The sequence below is a fragment of the Acomys minous genome (genome assembly GCF_964271855.1).
Source record: "Acomys minous genome assembly, chromosome: 10".
Lineage (NCBI taxonomy): Eukaryota > Metazoa > Chordata > Mammalia > Rodentia > Muridae > Acomys > Acomys minous.
The window spans coordinates 84,748,358-84,766,263 of NC_140491.1; positions in this window are offsets into that span (position 1 = coordinate 84,748,358).

The window sequence follows — 17,906 nt, forward strand, 5'->3', positions numbered from 1 at the left end:
ATTCTGGGACTCCTAAGATAAAATTGATCATGGGGTGGGCTCTCTTTAGACATTGTGTAATTCAGATTCTTGCCACATCATCAAAAACTTCCTGTTGATCATTAATCAGTACTTAATGAACACTTCACATAAAACATTTTGAAGCTATATTAAAAACAATAGTAAATAGCAGGAAGTTTTACGGGCGTTGTCGAAAGAAAGAAGCTAGAAAGAAATTATATCCCTGCATATGAATCTCCTTATCCTACCAAAAGCACATGATATGCCAAGGCTGGCAAGAGCCATATCAGTATCATAAATAATAATAATAAATTTTAGATATGTTGGATGAGGCAAAATGGCCATGGCATTGGCCATGAGTGGAGCGCTTGCCACAACAGGCATTATAATTGATTAGGGTTTTGATATCCAGATCTGCTCCTAAGAAGAAGTAAATGATAAGGACGCACTTGAAAAGCCAGTTGGCACCACGAAGGTCTTCTGTGGTTGTGCCAACACAACCATGGGATCCCTGGAATGGCTGGAGGAGGATGAACACTATGATTACCGTCAGAAAATTGCAAGGTCGTCCTACGCCAATATGCTGCATGCCAGACACATAAATATAAGATATTAGCAGGGCATCTGGGCAGCTGTAAGTAGGGTGAAAGACAGAAGACAGAAGGCCTTGGTTCTTGACGTTGGCACTGTCACAGGTCTCAGGCCAATGATGATAGTTACTACAGGGCTGACTTCTGCTATGCTAACAAGGTTTTTAAGCCTATGGCTAATGCTGCTATGAAGATTGTAGAGAAAAACTGGCTACAGCAATAAGATTAAAGTTATTAACAGGCATTCCACTGAGGTGAAACTTGGGCCAGGGTTTCTCTGTGTACCCTTTTCTGTCCTGGAAGGGTAGGCCAGGCTGGCCTCCAACGCAGAGATCCTCCAGCCTTTGCTTCTTGAGTGTTGGGATTAAATGCATGCTCCACCACCAATCTTCTTAATTATTTTATTTTTGAGATTTAAAAAATATTGTGGAACAGAAGTCACCTAGAGGCCTACCAGCTTCCATGCCATGCAATATAGTGATCACAAGACACCCAGAGGCCTAAACACAGCCACACAACATGGTACAGAGAAATAGAGGATACTCCAAGCCCAGTCTGCCCCGTGGCTTGCCCACAATGGGGAGGAGTTACTGTAGTATACAAATATATGGGGTACAGATGTGAGAGAAAGAAAAATGGAACAGTTTGAGGATTATCAAGAGAAGTGGAAAGAAATAGTCTGATGTGAGTAGCCTGCTCTGCCACATGAAGCCGTGGTGAAGTCCCAGAGTCGTTGTTGCTGAGGACTATGTTTGGGTTCGTGGCTATGCAGTGGCAGGGGTTGGTGTCTATGACCATGGCTCATATAACACTGAGAGATCATGGGAATGTCCCTAGTCTGGTCTACTACATGGGACCATGTTAATGTACACAGCAGGCTCCACCCCTCACTGGCTGTGGTATTCTGGAGAGCTGGTCTTGCCATGCGATGATGTGCTAGTCGGGAGAGGTTGTCCCTGTGTTTTGAGAGCTGGAGAGCTGCAGAGCTGGTCTTGCTCCTCACTGGCTGCAGAACTGCAGAGAGCAGCAGTTCCTGCACCTCACCTGGACAGCACAGCAGAGCTGGCGCTGGAGGCAGGGTCAGCAGTGATCTGCCCAGATGGCATGAGAGCAGGAGAGCTAGCCCCACAACTCTGCCATGAGGTGGCATTAGTGCCGTGGTGGGGGGGGGGGGGAATTCCATCCCTTCCTCAGCCCCTTACCACCTACAACAGTTGGGAGAGTTGGTCCCAGTGTCATGTGAGTGGGAAAGCTGGCCCGAACCCTCACCAGTGACAGCACTCGGGAATGGCACCTGTGCCTTGCCTGGACAGCACAGTACAGCTGGCTCTGATGTCTTGAGTGCAGGAAAGCCTGTTCTGAATGCATGATAGCAAAATAGCTGGCCTTGCCTACTGAAATATTGGGTAACCTAGCCTGGGCAATGTTAAAGAGCTCACTCTGGAGGTGTAAGTGCAGGAAAGCTGTTAGGCTAACCAACTCACCTGTCACCCAGGCCCAGATTCAAGGCTTTGAGATGGCCCACTGTAATATCAGCCTCATCCATGAACTCCTGGAGTATGTGAAAGTGTTGGTCCTGAAGATCCCAAAGCTGTAGGATCTCCATGACACAGGACAACAGGATATCTGAGAGGAGTCCCACTGAGGATTTGGTATTGTTGATGTAGCAGAATCCAGAGACCTTGCATGGACCAAAGACTCATGGCAGTGAACATTTGCAAGATTTACACATTAAAGATATATGGACAAATGGTTATGCTGTGGACATGTTGAGGCATACTACAAGATGATTTTTATTGTTGTTGTTGTTTTACTAATGTTTTTATTTTTGTTTTTCCCTTTCTTTGTTGGGGAGGTTGCAAATGTGGGATTGGGGTGCATGATGTGAAACTCACAAAGAATCAATAAAAATTAATACTACTACTACTAATAATAATAATAATAAAGAAAATAATAACGATAATTTTTTTTAATTTTTTGGCTTTTCGAGACAGGGTTTCTCTGTGTCCTGGACTCACTTGTAGGCCTTAATCTCATAGCAGTTCACCTACTTCTGACTCCTAAATGCTGGGATTACAGCATCTAGCCTAAATTTTATGCTTTTAAAGGCTATATAAAATTAAAAGAAAGAAAAAGAGAGTGAAATATGTCACATTACTAAATGTACAAACATTTATATTTCATGAAAGTACAGAATAATTTTTAATAGTATTTAAAATTATAAGATTTTAAGAAAACATGGCAATTTTCTTTTATCAATTGAACATACATTTAGTTTGCCTACTTCCTATACAAATTAACCTCAGTGGATAAAGGACATTAATTTATATATCATAAAATAAGAAGAAATAGATGGCAAAATTTTATAAATAAGTGAATTCAAGTTAAAATGAGAATAAACCTGCTTATTATAAAAACGGTAACAGAATTTCTAAAGAAATACAATTCAATCATGTTCACAATTGCATTGATAGCAATATAAACTGAAATACTTCTGCAAACAACTTCATTTCAGTCATTAACAGACCAAAATAATGTTGAAGTCATACACCACCTCTCAGAGGTACACAGAGTTCAGTAGGAAGTACAAACACTTGTATATTCCTAAGGGAAGACCAGTCATTCTCTTCCATATGAGTGGAAATGCTACGAGGATTGAAGAGGGAATAAATGCCCATCTCCTCTGATCTACAATCAGGAAACTATTGTGCCCATTTCACAAGACCACCAAAAGACCACCAGGAAACAAAACCAATGCAAGCACAAGAGGATCTTTATTTGCAGCACGAGCCAGGCTCCAATATTCACAAACACAGTGTATCTGGGAGTGAGTCCTGAGCTCTGGGTTGAGGGTAATTTATAGGTCCCCTTACCTAATGCCAGCATTCCCAAAGAAAGGGAATTCCAGCCTGGAAAACTTCTATTGGCTAAAATACAAAAGGAGATAATATGTTTTAAAATGATTAGTTGTGAGAAGGTGCCAAAATCACAAAGGATTTTCTTTGTTCTCCCGTGCTGTGGGAAGCATCTGGTCTCATGTTTCAGTTGGAATGCCCTGTCCTGTGTTGATTTTCTGTTGCTAGGGGATTGGTCCAGCCTGACCTTGAAATGCTTAACATCTGGGAACATTAGTTACTCTCCTACTATCCCCTGATTGGTTCAGTCCTATAGACCTATTCCTTAAACGTTGCCCCAGTGACTCTGAAATAGAATTTTAATTCTTCTGGTTCCCAATCACTTAAAAAGTGGAATCAGAACATCAGTGCTTTCCCTTTTAAAGCTGTTTATTCTCTCCAGCATCAACTCTTAGGGTCCAATGATGTTATATATCCACAGATTCACTTACAAAGATCTTGATTTACAGCAAGGGAAAGAGAAAAATAAACTATCCAGTCCAAAGGGCACATTTACCTAAGATGTGTTTTATTATATCTATTCAAATACATTTTAAAGGTAGAATATTAAGTAACACCTAAATTCGTAGATAAAAGCTTAACACTGTATCTATACAAAAAAAAAAAAAAAGCTATTGCTCCAGATTGTGCATTTGTGGTTCTTTTTAGCTTTCTGTTGTGAGGATATATTCTAATGTAGAGTCTGATTGGTTAAACTCATTTTGTGAAATTCTAAGTTTCCAAATTCCATTTGGTTCAAATTATTGATCAGTTTTCAATAACAACCAAATTACATTTTTCCTTCAAAAGACATTTTAGAGACCTTAAATTTTTATAGACTATTTTCTGGCTTTTTTAATATTTAGTTTTGTTTTTTGTATATGTGTGGTTTTGCCTCTGTGTGTATCTTTACACCACATACATCCCTGATACCTGAGGGGTTCATCAGATCTTCTGGACCTGAAGTTACAGACAGTTGAGATGCCATGTGAGTGCTGAGAATTGAAGCTGGCTTCTCTGCATAAGCAACCAGTGCTCTTAACTCCTGAACTCTCCACAGTCTCTCTCTATTCTTTTCAAGGCAATCCCTAGTTACCTGATTATTCTGTGCTTCCTTCAATTTCTGGAAAGGTTCATAATAAACGTGTATCCTCCATTAGTCTGTAAATCACATGACACACCAGCTCCAGGCATTGTAATTGATGTGTAACCATGGCTTAAAAACTGGAAAATAGGGGCTGGAAAGATGGCTCAGAGGTTAAGGGCACTGGCTGCTCTTCCAGACATCCTGAGTTCAATTCCCAGCAACCACATGGTGGCCCACAACCATCTATAATATGATCTGATGCCTTCTTCTGGCCTGAAAGTGTACATGCAGGCAGAGCACTGTATACATGATAATAAATAAATAATAAATCTTTTTTTAAAAAACTGGAAAACAGCAAGGCTACTCTCACTGTTGGCTTAATGCAGAGCTGTATTAGCCACAGCTCTTTAGAGAGTTTTGGACTACCTCTAAAAACAGCTGTGAGAGGGAATTGTGGTACTCCCGTTCTTGGTTTGGCAGTACTGGTTTTTAATGTGAAAGCAAACAACCAAAGAAAACCTTTCCATCTGTTTTTATCAGAAAGTGAAATGGAAGTCACGGTAACTTTCAGCAAATAGCACTTGACTTTAGTGCACAAACACTTCCGTCGTTTATAAACACAGCTTCCTAAAGTGCTAGGTCAACATTAGAAGGATAAGTAGTTGTGGGGGCCAGGTGCTTGGGGAGATTTGAGGCAGTGCTGCTGTGAAAGGCTTTCCCCACATTCTTGGTTTGGGGACGTCTATGCAGTTGGCCCTAGTGACAGAGATTTTAAAACTTCCATCCCACTTCTTGCCAATGCAAACATGTTATAATAATTTTCTCCTTCCTCAAATCTACTTGCATTAGAAAGCAATCCCTGTGTGATTCACTTTCCTTTTGTGAACTTGTGAAATTTCTACCTTACAAATAAGAAGACTCCAGGCCACTGGCTGCCAAGTCCATAGACCATCAGGCAGGGGCACATTAATGTGATAATGAGAGTTACCAGGTGTACCAGCATTAAAGCAGCAAGGAAGCTGCTAATTAAAAGTGACTTGGGAAATTGGATTAAGGTGGCAAATGCAGCAAATGTGTTTGTCTTTAAACTCCTACCTGAATTATAGCAAATGACAGGAGACACGCCTTCATTTTCTTAACTGCAAGTTTCATTACAGCATTGGAAAACCATAAGGGACTCAAATTCTGGCCAGGAATTTTAATCAATTTCCAAATAAGAAGCAGGTGGAATAAATGTACACAGAAGAGAACTGTCACAAAAGAAAAGGGCGAAGAGCTATACTCACCCAGAAAGCTGAGGAAAGCCATGAGGGTGATTTGTGTATGACATATTGAAGAAGTTTAACAGATTAACAAATTGTTTTTTTTTTTGGCACCCAAATAATGATACATTTAATAATAATAACACAGAAGCAGAAGTGGGAAATGAACAATCACAGGGAACTCAGGGAGGCTGCAGCAACTGCTGTGTGAACATGGATACAGAAAGTACTGCAGCACCTCAGAAACAATAGGAAATGGGTTTCAGTACTGAGAAAATGAGATCATGGCATTTGTCAATGGCACGCCTTGCCATTGTCCTATAAGTAAACAGAACTGCACATGCAGATGACAATGGGACTTTAAAATACAAAGATAATACCCAAAGTAGAATCTTGAGTCACTTCAAGAGCAAAACAGCCACCACAACAAAACAAAACAACAACAAAAACCCTACAACTCTACGAAATAAGAACACCAAAGTCAAACCAAGAGGAATAATCCTGAGGAAGGAAATGTAAATCAGGCTGGCCTAGAACTCACAGAAATCCATCCTCCCTGTCTCCAGAGTGCTGGGACTAAAGGCATGTGCCACCAGGCCTAGGCCTGGCCAGTTCAGATGTGTTGCAAGTAAGTAAATGTGTAGATCTCAACAGTTCATTGCAATAAATTGTGACAATTGTATTTACTGCTATAAGTAATGTAACTTAGCATTTATATCTCTATAGAACATAACCTTTATTTAATTCCTCCACCGCAAGCCAGGAAATTCCTGCTACACACACACACACACACACACACACACACACACACACACAGAGAGAGAGAGAGAGAGAAAGAGAGAGAGAGAGAGAATCAGATTGGCACATAATGTTTGTTCATATTTATGAAGCGTATCATGTTTTCATTCAAATATATTGTGTAGAGAAAGAACTTTCCAATATCAATTACCAGGGAATAATATTATCTGTAGGTGTCACATAAACAAAATGACAAAGTATGTATTCATGTAATAAATTGAGTGTTTTTGATTTCCATGTCTGTGTGTGTGTATATAAGTAGCTTGTGTTTTATTAGTTACATAGTATCACCCCACTAAACAATTATAAATACATGTTATTGCTCCACTCTCCTCTTAAAAAGACACTTGTCTTGTTTCCAGTTTGAGGTTGTTATGAGCAGAGTCATGATAAGCATTCTTATTCAAGTATTTTTGGGTAACAGTGGAATCTCTAGGCCACAGGGGAGAAGGCCGTTTAACCCTATTTAAAAGTACCAAATGGCTTTCAAAAGTAACTGTAGCATTTGACACTGCAAGCAGCGATGTATTACGTTTCCGTTTGCCCTGCATCCCAATAAGCATTTGGTGGTGTCAATCATTTTGAGTTCAGCCATTCTAAAGGGTATCACATGGCTAAAATTTGCATTTTTGTGATGAGTAATGGTGTTGAGCACATTTTCCTGCACTGATTGGGGATTTATGTATCTGTTTTGCTGAAACGTTTGATCAAGTACAACTTCCACTTATTCATTGTTTGCCTTTTTACTGCCAATATTTGGAGGCCTTTATTGTGAGTCTTCTACCATATATATTGAAATTTTATACCCAGGGCATATAACTGATATGTTAGTCAATAGCTCTGCATTGGCCAATCTTTAGACTTCACTTGCTTATCTTAATAGCCAATAGAGGTTTTATTATACTGACTTGAAACTAAGTATTACAAACTTAGAAAATACGTAGTGTATAGTTTGCTACTGCATTTTAATTTTTCAGAATTAATTGTGTGGTCCAGATTCTTTGCTTTTTCTTATAAATTTAGAAAATGATTGTTCTCTTTGCTGGGGGAAATAGTAGAGGTTTCATTTTTCAAAAATTGAGGAGAATTACAGCATTACAACAATGTTATTGAATACACAGAAATGACTTGCGTCTCTATTTATTGTCATTTAATTTGTCCATAAATATTTCAGAATTACTTATTTAGAGTTGCTGACATCACGTCTTTTACTAAGTTTATTACCAAATATTCAATAATTTTATATTATATTATAAACACTTAAATTTATTTTCTATTGGCTAATTGCTAGCCTACAAAATGGTATTATTTTACTATTAACATTTATATTTCAATTACACAAAATTCAGTAATTAGTAATATTAATCTTTTGACTCATTCCTCTGGCTCTTCTATTTTACACAATTGTATCTCCAAATAACATCGTGGGGTTTTTTTCTTGCTAATTTATCTGTCTTTACTTTATACTTTTTTATCTTATTCATTAGTCCTTGTAATTCAAAGTTAAATACAAATAGTGAAATTATGTGTTATTATTTTTACTCAATTCTGAAAAACAAAATTATTTGTTTCACTAAAAAATACAAATCAATAGATAAATTATTTATCTAATTTAGGATGTTTTCTTCATTTTTCTCATTTCCTAACATGCTGTTATAAAACTGAGAATTTGATCAATTAACAGCATTTGTGATTTGTTGTCATAAATTACAGTTATTTTATTTTATGAAAACATTAAACCAACTTGAATTTTTAAGCATTTGGGCACAACACATTCAAATTATATATTGCTAGATTTAATTTGCTTATATTTATTATGTATTTTTCCATTTGTTCTCATGAGAGAAACTTTGCTTAAATTTTATTTTCTCTTAGTAACTTTGTTGTGTTTTGCCATCAGGGCCTCTACCTCACAGAATAAGGAGGAGAGTGCCTGCTCTATTTCTTGACTAGTTGAGTGTTGAGGAGAGCATCCACCTTAAGTCTTCAAGAGACTTATGATTGATGCTGTCTAATCCTGAGACTTTCTTGATGGCTGTTGAATTACTCAGTTATGTCCATAATAAGTACTGGACTATTTATTTTCCTTCCATTTCCCCCTTTGCTCAGGTGCCTGCAGAGCACCTCAGGACCACTCAGTGGTGTCACCACCCAACTCAGTGGCCTGCGCTGTGGGAGCTGCTGACCAGTCCTCAATGGTTGGCTGGGCACTCCAGTCCTCAGTAGAGAACTGTGGGATGGGTTCCGAGGACACCTGCACACCTTCAGACCAGTCTACTCCCTCTGGTTGATGAGCAGTGAACTCAGGAGCTGGCGCAGTCCATTCACCCTGGAATTCCTCCTTGGTCATGGCCTTCTCAGCAGCAGCCTGCTCCTCCTTCTCAAGCTCCTCTGGGTCTCTGTAGAAGTAAAGATCAGGCATAACCTCCCATGGGTGGTCACGGGAGATATTGCCAAATATGCAGAACACTTGCTGGGCCAGCCTCCACCACATCAGACCCACTGAGTGAGCTCCTTGTTGTTGTCTGGGATAGCAATTGTCCACATAATGCAGAGGTGAGTCTGTGTTGCACAGAGCAATGGTGGGCAAGTTGACATAAGTAGCCTCTGTGAGGGGCTAGTGGTTAGCCCTGGGGTCAGTCACCACTAGAAGCTGTGGCTCCCTGATGGCTGCTCCAATCTGGTTGGTGAAGGTCCCAGGTGTGAAGCGACCAGCAATAGGAGTGGCTCCAGTGAGTGACAGCAGGAAACTTCAGCACAGCTCGATGGCCAGTGTTCCTGGAGGAGATGACACTGGCATCAGCAGGGTTTTCAATGGCAACAATAGCCTGAGCAACAAACAACAGCTTTTCTCAGGTCCTCTTCAGATTTATGATGTAGACACCATCACTCTTCCTTTTGTAGATGTATTACTCCATTCGAAAGTCAAGGTTGGTACCACCTAAGTGGGTTCCTGCAGCAAGGACTTTGATGGCATCCTCCTCCTTCATCTTCAGGACATTAAGGGCTCTGGACATTGTGTAAGCTTCTCTTTAAGTTATATCAGGAATTAAGAACAACACTATATGGACCCATCTCTGGGAAGCATGGAAAAGCACAGTTTTCAGTCTTAAAAAGAACATCTAGATTGCACTTCTTCCTCAAAACACACAGAGAACATCACAAGAGAAGAGGCAGAAAGGCTGCAAGAACCAGCCGAGGTAGTGGATGACTACAAGAAAACTGTTTTCCAGACACAGTATGACAGTTGCAAATATGAACTCCCAGCAATTATGACAGCTACTAAGATGTGCTGGACCACAAAACACAAGATCCCAGCACAGAGAAGGGATATCAGAAAAAAAGACCTCCTCCCCTAGCTATGAAGTTATTGGCAATTGACAGGGGTGAGGTAAGGGAGAGACTTTTTTATTTTAAGAATAGGGACCCTGGTAGCTGCACCACATTTCAGTCAAAGGCCACCTATCCATGCCTATGTGGGCATCACGAACTATTTCAGTCTTCACAGAAAATGTCTGGACAACAATAGTTTGTGCTGTGTAGTCAACGTAGGACAGAATTTACAAGGGAAGCTAAGAAAGGAGAGGAGTGAAAACAGGATTCCCAGAGTAAAGTGGGAAGGGAAGCAAATGAACTCTGTGAGGGTGGATTCTGTGTGAGAAGAGCACATGAGCACCAGAGGCTGCATTTCATTTGGTAGGCGTGGAGGAGCCCTTCGAAGGATTTGAACTGCTGAATGCTGCGCTCCGTTTTAACATTTAGAGAAATCACCTCAGCTGTGTGGAGAACAGATTGCAGAGGGTGGCAAAGACCTAGCAAGAAATGAGAGAGATAAAAGCTGTGAGACTATTTTAGAATTTCAGGTAACAAATGTTCATAGATTTATCTAGAAACAATAGATATGTGGAGAAGACGAGCTTATTAGCTAGAATTCATAAAGAAGATTGTCTTCAGAATCAGCTTCTCAGCATCTATCAGGTCCTCAGTGACATACCGAGATATGTCCCTTGTTGGTGAATTTGATTTGAGGTGATTTGTGCTTTGGAGATACTGTGACAGACTGATTTGAAACAACCATAGATTTATAAACATAAATTTTAATGATAAAATCAGAATTTAAAGTTGATTCACTGGCACGCATGGGGGAAAACTGAAGACAAATATCTTGCAAGTAACACACGAAGGCAGCTTTTCATGGTTCAGTTTATAGATTTTTGACATCGTGGACAGCAATGTTAAGCATTTAGTGGAAAGCATGGTTTAACTTTTGAGTTTTGATCCTTACCTGGGACAGGAAGGTGAGATGTAACATCCACTCATGATTCTGGTCAGCAGCAAGGAGCTGCAGCTCCCTTTAGTCACATCAACATGGCCATGGTCCTATGTTCTCCAAAGTTCTGTCTTGCTAATAGACTCACATATTGTGTCCACACATGTGCCTGAAGGGCATATAAAATGCTTTGTTATAATGGGCTTCCTCCTAGTCTTTGCCCCATCAGCACGTTACTATAAGCATTCAGAGCACGTGTATGACAGAGTAGACTAAGGAAGTGAACTAAATTCCTTCTAAGGCAGGGAACTACACTTCTTACACACAGTTGTGACTTTAGGAATTTTAATTTATCATAGATTTTTGGGATAAAGCCTTATTGTAAATCAAGAAGTATCTCATCTATATAGCAAAAAATCATACTGTGCCCTATAAACATATAGAGACAGCTATTGCCAGTTTAAAAACACAAGGCAAGGGGGTTGGAGAGATGGCTCTGTGGTTAAGAGTGCTGCCTGCTCTTCCAGAGGTCCTGATTTCAATTCCCAGCAACCACATGTTGGCTCACAACCATCTATAATGTGATCTCATGCTCTGTTCTGCATATACATCACTCATATACAATAAAAATAAATTTTTAAAAATTTAAACAAAGAAAAGAAAAGCAGTCACAGTTTATGCTGATTACTTTTAAGCTGTATGAGTGTGTGCTTCATGGAGCAATAGTCTCTGGTTGCACACATCTATTTAAATCAAATTAAAAGTTGTGTTTCCCAGTCATAGTAGCCACATTTCAAAGGGCCAACAGCTATGCCAAGACATTGTAAACTATGCTGAACAATGTGGATATAAAATACTTCAATCACAGAATGTTTGGACAACAATAGAGTGGGCTATACAGTTAATGAGGGCTAGAATATAAGGGCAATATCTCAGTGGGAAGAGGACTTAAAAAAAGAAGGATTCACAGGCAAAAGTCGAAAGGGAAACAAATGTACTCTGCAAACATGGATTTTATCTGGGAAATGTGGGGTTTTTTTTTAATCTGTGTAAAATACACTTGAGTAGAGGGCACTGGGAAATCAGTACTTGCTGTGCTACACGATTCACCACAATATTTTTTTCAATATAGGAAAATACCATAACTGATAAGATAAATATTATGATAGCAAGTTTTTTTTTCTCCCTTCTCTCCTTTTCTGTGGGTAATTACCAATGTCTGTAATTGACAACAGTTGATCAAATCAAAATAGGAAAACTAATAATGAGCCAGATTCTCCCCCCACATTCCACCCGGTAAAGTCAGCAAAAGCTCTGTGCACACAAGGAGACACATGGCAAGCTAATCTGGCCCAGTATTTACACAGCATTTTCAATCTGAAGATCTTGAAATATTGAACAAATATTCTCTTGTATAAGCCATCCCAGGGGATAGAACCATCATTTTCACATACGAATAAATTGGGTTTAAAAATCTGAACTAAAGACTTTATACCACCTAAAATACTAGTATTTTAAAGGCATGTCTCCTTTTTATACAAATGCATGTGTCAAAGTTCACAAGATACGAATGTTCTGTCCTAAATTTGAGTATTTTTTATGCTTTGGCTACATTGCAAATTTGACCCCAGATAAGAAAGTTAATAAGGTTACACATTTTAACCCACAATTGAACAACTCACTCATTTAAAAGTATACCCATGGGCAGGAAACAGAGGTGCATAACTCATTAATAAGTTTAAGTTTATTGAACTTTTTCAGATGAAGAGTATAAATATGCACTAATTGAATTTTGTCCTCAACAACAAGTAGAATATAAAATTGGTAGGTCATTCGAACATCTTGGCCCCCATCTCACTTCCATAACAGCAAATTAGTTGATGACTGGCCCTGTCACTCTGCAGCTGGCTCTGATCAAATTAACAGCAAAGTGGGCTGAGAAAGGAAGAAAAGTGGGTTCTATTTGGACTCAGCAACTTGGCTGGTTAGATGAAGAGATAGTGCTGCCAATGTGTCCACTAACTCAACAAATGTGTATTCAAGCCTTGAAAAACACAAAGGCAGCATCAAGATATGGCTGAAATCAGGATCTACCCTAAACAAAGAGAAAAGGGAAAAAAGAGGAAAGTTAACATTGTCCCCAGTTGCTAAAACAGTACACAAATGTAAGCCCCGGGAACCACAAGATTACACAAAGCTAAGCCCAGTTAGTAACATGGGGCACAGATCTAATTCTGTCCCTGGATTCCAGCCAGGCCTTTCAGGTTCTTTTTTCTGCCATTCCCACTGTGTCTTATTAGTTTTTACATCTCTAGGTTCCCACTCATGGCAAGGTCAAGGTAGCATTACCAATACTGCAACACATAGCTTAGAGCTGCCTGGAACCTGATTCCTGAGGACATGTGACAATGTAAAAACATTAAGCCTCTCTGGCACTGGTTAAGCCTCTCTGGTATTTGTTAAATTCCTGCACAGAGCAAGAGGGAAACAGAGAACTGAAAACACATAGTCTCCTTTTGTTGGTGCTAAAAAGTCCATTCTAATCAAAGGCAGCTTTGGAAGGAGTTTAGTGTGAGAGTCAGAAAATTCATCCTAAGGATTCAGGACACCTGAGGTCTAGTCTTGATTTGATGGTAACGAGTTAAGTACCTGACTTTAGCAACAAGATGAGGAAATAAGAATGTTGGTCACTGTCACATATGACCAATGAACAGCCCATAAATTGTATGTGGCTAAGGATGGCTGTGATACAGCACAATACAAATTATACACTTACTTAAGACATTAGATCTTTGTAGTTGGTGTGTGTGTGTGTGTGTGTGTGTGTGTGTGTGTGTGTGTGTGTGTAAAACAAGACTCAAGCACAAACTTTGGCACACTTGCAATAGATATGTTGCTTGGAAACCTTACCAAGGACTTAGAGGTTGGCCTAATTCATGATAGTCACTAGACTCAGAATATGTAATGCTATTAACTAGTCATTCAGTCTAACTGGACCTTATATTCTTCCACACTGTATAGGCGGACAAGAATATGTTGTACAAAACCTTGAGTTTCCTTGGAAACTCCTCAGAAGTCACCTTGTAGTAGAGGAAAGGGGATGAGGCAGAAAATTTCACACTGTTTTTAAACTCCCATGCATTTTATTTTCAATATGTGATTACCTTGCCTCTTTAAATGCAGAATAGTATCAATTTTTAAGGTTCATATGCAATTAAAAGAACAAAATTATGCCTGCTCTTCTCCAAGCATACACATGAGATTTATACAGTCATCTAGTTCAGCTATTTTTTTTAACCAGTGACAAGATTTAATTTGCTCTCTCTCTCTCTCTCTCTCTCTCTCTCTCTCTCTCTCTCTCTCTCTCTCTCTCTCTCTCTCTTCTCTCTCTCCTCTCTCTCTCTCTCTCTCTCCCTTCCTCCCTTCCTCCTTTCCTCCCTCTCTCCCTCCCTCTTTCCATCTCTCTTTCCCTGTTTTAAATGTTTGACTGAGGAAAAGATTTGACTTTTCTATTCTCTTTTTTTTTTTTACAAAAGAGAATACGAGAATACAATGTGAAGTTACAGGAGAAATGGTATGAAGATTAAATAAGAGAAGTAGTAAACATGGTTTCACAAGAAAATGGAAAGTAATAATTGAATTATTTATAAAAATACAATCATAAATTATGAATGATATTAGCAAGATAGTTTTCTTTTTTATCGATTTAAACTAGAATCTTAGAGAATTAACTGATGCCTTGAAATTTGTGCCTATAAATCTGTGTTAAATTTTACATGCTAGATATTCAAGGACTTGAAGTGGGGACTAACTCTGACATGAACTCTGGTGCCCCATATTTGATGACCTCCTCTTGGTGGGGAGGCCTGATGGCACTCAAAAAAAGAATAAGCAGCCTACCAAGATGAGACTTAATAGCCTATGACCATATAGTGGAGGAGGAAGTCCCCCTCAGTCATAAACCTAGGGGAGGGGAATAGTGTGAAAGTGGGAGGGAGGGAGGAATGGGAGGATACAAGTGATGGGATAACAATTGAGTTGTAATCTGATTAAATTAATAAAATTAAAAATTAAAAAAGGAAAGTGAAGATTATGATTCATGAGTTTGAGTCACAGAAGTTTTTTTAATACTCTCTACTTAGTGAGGAGGAGGCATTGCAAGGTAACCCACTAGAGACCACCCCAAAGGCATTCTTTTTTTACTTTATTAATTTATTCTTGTTACATCTCAATGGTTATCCCATCCCTTATATCCTCCCATTCTTCCCTCCCTCCCATTTTCCCCTTGTTTTTAATAGCTGAATAGTATTCCATAGTGTATATGTACCACAGTTTCTTTATCCATTCTTCTACTGATGGACACTTAGGCTATTTCCATGTTCTGGCTATTATGAAATTTGTGGATAAATGGATTGAGCTAGAAATGATCATAATGAGTGAGTTAAGCCAGAAGCAGAAAGACTCAAATGGTATATATTCACTTATATCTGCATATTAGCCCAAGGGGCATGCCCACGAAAGCCTTCACTTACCAGGAAACTGAGACAGAGGGGAGGACATTCTAGTGGGACTCTAGATGAGAGATTCATGGGAGAATGGCAAAGTAGAAGGATCCAGAGGGTCCTAGAAGCCTACAAGTAGAACATTATGATAGGCAGATTTGGGCACAGGGGTCCGGCTCAAACTAAGGCACCAGCCAAGGACAATACAGGCAGTAAACCTTAAACCCCTGCCCAGATCTAGCCAGTGGACAGAACAGTCTCCACAGTAGAGTGGAGAGTGGGATATTACTTTCTCACATACTCTGGTGCCTCACCTTTGACCATGTCCCCTGGAGGGGGAGACCTGGTGGCACTCAGAGGAAGGACAGCAGGTTACCAAGAAGAGACTTGATACCCTATGAACATATACAGGGGGAGGTAATCCCCCTCAGGAACAGTCATAGGGGAGGGGAATAAGGGGAAAATGGGAGAGAGGGAAGAATGGGAGGATACAAGGGATGGGATAACCATTGAGATGTAACAAGAATAAATTAATAAAGGAGGAAAAAAAAGAGTACTTACTCAAAAAAAAAAAAAAAAAACAGCAAGGTTAGCATATTTATGAACTTTTTACTCAGAGACTTTCCTGGAACTATGAACTAGGTCTTTGTTCCTGTTGTGGAAGGTGTTAGGATCTGGGTTTTAAAGTCATAATGGTGCTTCTAACATCAGCGTCAGTCAGGTTAAGGTTATATTGCTCCATTAGGACTAACAACAGAATTTACCCTCGATTTTACATAATTATGTAGGCAATTGAGTAAGCAGGGTCCTATGATGAGGGATAGGAGCAAAAGGATTAACGGCCCAGCAATGTCCATAAGTCAAGTAGTTAACCAAGTGGACTAGGAGAACAGGATTATTCATGTCCTTTTTTTTTTTTTAAGTTCTTTTTGATGATGGCTAAGTTTTGGTTGGTTGGTTGGTTTTTGTCTGTTGGGTTATGTTTTGTTGTTTGCTTGTTTTTTCCCCCAACTGGTTAGTATAGAGGAAACAAAGTTTTTCCCGGTGTCATGAAGAGAAGGTCCAAGTCTCTGTGATTTTGAAGAACAACCTCTGATAAGGTGTCTACTTAGGCTTCCCTATGGGAAATAAAATTTCCCAAATGACCTGGGTCTGTGTCTACATAAGCACTGAGTTCCTTGAAGTTTTTATCCCCAACAAGTAGGACTGAAGTTCCAACCACGGTGGATCCTGCAAGACCTGCCTTCACTACCAGAGGAGTAATAATGAGAGAGGCTCCATGTACATAGGGAAGCCCAGAATCTAGAATTGGATGGACCCTGCCCTCTTTTTGTGATTATAGATGAACATTGTCAGTATGACATACATGAAGATGCGAAGAATTGGGGTCTCTGCCAACGAAAACAGTTCAGAAGATGTATGCTTAGATGAGTCATCAGTGCAAGGCAGGTAGTCTCTGGGGATTGGAAATACACTAAAGCACCCTTTCTGGAGGCAATCTGTTCTGTATAGCTACAGGAATCTGCATAGGAGAAAATATCCAGGGGTTATCTTGATGACGCTAAACAGACATCCTTTTCTTAGAGGTTCCCCAGGGTGCTCAGGTTGGTCCCATTTACAGATGTTATGAATTAATGTGGAATTTATTGTTTAATTTTAATCTCAACATAATATGGGGGTTTGGGGCCCAGCACAGGCAACAGTATTTACTTATGTCCAATTGAGAATAGTTAAGGAAGTATTGTACTCCTTCTAGCATCCTAAACACCAAGGGCCTGGCTTCTGTTGCTTTCTGGATCTTTACCCCGATAGATATCAAAGGAATTACTAGAGAGATTGAAATTTGGGAGCGTGCCACCTTAGGGACTCATATGCCAAAGGATATCAGGGTGGGTCAGTTTGGACCTATTGGTCCTATTGACCCAGGTAAAACATTCTGGTTTTGGTTTTATGTTTTTGTTGTTTTGTACTGTTTTTGTTGTTGTTGTTGTTTATGTTTTTGTTTTGGATAGCAAATTTGTTGTATGTGTCTCGACTATTTACATATAACCTGACTTACCAGGTTTTACTAGTTCCCCAGTAAAAGGTGTTTTGAATCAACTATGTATCTCCTCTGTGTTTATTCTTTCTCTGCTTCTCCATTTCTCTTTCCATTTTTATTTCATTTTCAAGGACTTCCAAGACTTGCTTATTTGCACTTCCTTATGTCCGAGCAATTGTTTTTTTTCTAGACCTGTAAACTTTGCAAATCCTATTTCTCATTGAGACACAGTGCCTCTTTGAGTCAAGTATAAGAAATGGACCTTATCTATAGATGAAAGGAAGATCCAAGAGTGTGTTTGATGCAAAAAATCCGATGATTATATGAAATGTGCAATATTATAAATATTGACATTTTCATATGGTGTATATTTTGCAATATGATGCCATGATTCAACATGAATCAGAAATTTCTAAAATCAATAGTTCTAAATGGAAAATTATTTTATCTTCTGGAAACCAA